Source organism: Cucurbita moschata, unplaced genomic scaffold, assembly GCF_002738365.1.
Source record: "Cucurbita moschata cultivar Rifu unplaced genomic scaffold, Cmos_1.0 Cmo_Scf00209, whole genome shotgun sequence".
Lineage (NCBI taxonomy): Eukaryota > Viridiplantae > Streptophyta > Magnoliopsida > Cucurbitales > Cucurbitaceae > Cucurbita > Cucurbita moschata.
In genome coordinates this window covers 1-2,660 of record NW_019268725.1, presented here as the reverse complement: position 1 = coordinate 2,660, position 2,660 = coordinate 1, and the positions used below count along the sequence as shown (strand labels likewise).

The 2,660-nt window shown below is 35.1% G+C and overlaps 1 non-coding gene across 1 annotated transcript; it reads left to right on the top strand.

The window, feature by feature from the left end:
• Nucleotides 1-1,490: 1,490 nt before the first annotated feature.
• Nucleotides 1,491-1,571, top strand: TRNAL-AAG. The gene has a single exon. It is a non-coding gene; the product is annotated as a tRNA-Leu (tRNA).
• Nucleotides 1,572-2,660: the final 1,089 nt, after the last annotated feature.

Here is a 2,660-nt window from a genome sequence, read left to right as displayed (position 1 = left end):
TTTTATTCATGGTTCTATAATCATGAATATCTCAGTTTTTTGTAATACCTAAAACCTATGTTCCTAGAAAAGAAGCTTCATGACTTTGAGAAAAACTTATGTTCGGGACTCAAATAAGAATTTCAATTTTGGTTTCACCCCTTCGACTCAACATTCTCTCATGCATCCCCCGTGATCTAATATGAGTCTAACATCCTACAAAAAGAATATGGACATGGCATTCCACCCATTGAAGTGAGAAAAACATGTGATCTTGGTGTATCGCATAGGTCGGAGGTGGGTCCCGTTAGGTTGTGTACTTTCTTTTGCATACATTATACTTTCTAGTTCTATACCTAAAAACACTCCCCTAAAAAGACTAGCTAGGTCACATGACTGATAAATATCATGAATTTTAGAAAAACCTATGCTAAGGACTCAAATCAGAATTCAAATTCTGGTTTTAGTCAATAGATTAAGCATTCTTCTACATCCCTCGTGACATAGTATGAGTCTAACATCCTACAAAAAGAATATACATGTGATCATGGTGTATCGAATAGGTGGAGGTCTAAGATGACTGAGGGCATATAGCACGTTTGAATCTCTTATATTTAGTGACACCTAGTTGTTTGGGCGTTGTATTTGGCTCAGGGTTGTGGATGTGTTTTTTCTCGAATCAACTTACTTGGCTTTGCTATACCCTTAGAAATAATGCATAGGTTTGTAAGTACATGGTTCTGACTTTAGAGGGTCTATCATAAAAAGCTAAGGGTATAACCTAAGCATGTGATGTTCTACTCCTATCACAAAAAATACATATCATTTATATGGTTCATAACATCATAACTAGATGTCATATAAAACTTCAGGTTAGTCGTATAAGCCATAAAACATCATAGAAGGTATAGTAAGGGCATTTTTCGTTATTTTACTCATATCATTGGTTTATGCTCTAAACATGCTTCTATAACCTTAAAAATTCAACATGCATTGTGAATTCACGGTATAAGGTCATAACACTTGTAGACTCTCTTCAAATTTAGGGCATGAAAAGGAAGCTCTCATCGTCCTCTTTAACAGCTCTAAGATCACCAGCTTTGACCTTTATAGAAGCTCCACAAATCTTCATCTAAATTTCGAGGTCTTTTCCATATTTGATTCTCGTCCCCTCAAGCAATCTCAACAATTGGAGTTGAGATGACCAAATTGGTCTAAGGTATTTTATTTCTTTTAATGTTTTAGCCCATCCCTAATCTAGTTTCATTCCTATACCTTTGTAAGAAATATGTGAATACTAATGTCTAGATTTTGACTATTAAGTTTGGAGTTTGTCTAAGATGCAAGATTAAGGTTTTGGTTCGAAAGGATAGGGGTTCAAATCCCACTCTTAATAATAATTTTGAAAAATTTCTTGTGAGATTCTAATAAGATTTAATAATTATATTATCTTTTGATCCCTAAACCTTTATAAAGAATACTAATAGATTAATTTTTTTCCAAGCATCGAAGTTGAGATGGCCGAGTTGGTCTAAGGCGCCAGATTAAGGTTCTGGTCCGAAAGGGCGTGGGTTCAAATCCCACTCTCAACAATTATTTTTCATACAATGTTTAATATTTTGATACCTTATAAAGAATATAGATTGATTAATTTTTTTTCAAGCATCAAAGTTGAGATGGTCGAGGTGGTCTAAGGCGCTAGATAAAAGTTTTGGTCCGAAACGATGTTGGTTCAAATCCCACTCTCAACATTTATTTTGAGAAATTTCTGGAGAGGGTCCTTATATGGATTTAGCAATTATACGATGATGTTTAATATGTAGATCCCTAAACCTTTATAAAGAATACGGATGGATTTAGCAATTATCATAACATATTGTAAACACTGTCATATCATTCCCTAACTTATCGTAGCCTTAGCGTTTGAGAAATATTTGCTTAATCCACCACACCTAAATGATGTGAAAGTTATCTATATTATAATTTAATACTAAATATCCTTAACACCCCCGCAAGCTGAGAAATATTTGCTTAATCCACCACACCTAAATGATGTGAAAGTTATCTATATTATAATTTAATACTAAATATCCTTAACACCCCCGCAAGCTAAGTGTCGGATTTGAACGAACGTGAAGCTTGAATCTGAAAAAATCAAAGAGAGGTCAAGAAACACTTTTCGTGAAGATGTCAACAACCTGGTTCATAGAAGGCGTAGAGAAACACTTTCTTGGCCATCGAAAATTGCAGAGGGATCGCCGCTCAGCGGCGATGCTACCTTGGCTTCGGCGAGAATATGTCTAACCCATGAAGAGGGATAGTCGCTTAGCGACGATGTTGCCTTAGCTCTGGTGAGAATATGTCTAACCCAAGAAGTAGAAGGGGAAATCTAGAGCAAGGGACAACGACAATGTTGAAGCCGAAAGAGTTGCCATAGTGGGCGAAGGGGCCAATTTTTAATTAATTCTTACTCTCGAATCTTCTCTTTTAATTTTTAATCACATTCATACTCATCATCATAAATAGGAAAGTATTCAAATGTATATGAACACACAAAATGCATGAAGTCCCCCTAGTTTTCATCTTTAAGTCATCTTTATCACACAACCCTATACATTGTTTACACATTACTCTAAGTAACATATAAGACAACCGTTTATTAAACAGTAATCAATGAATCT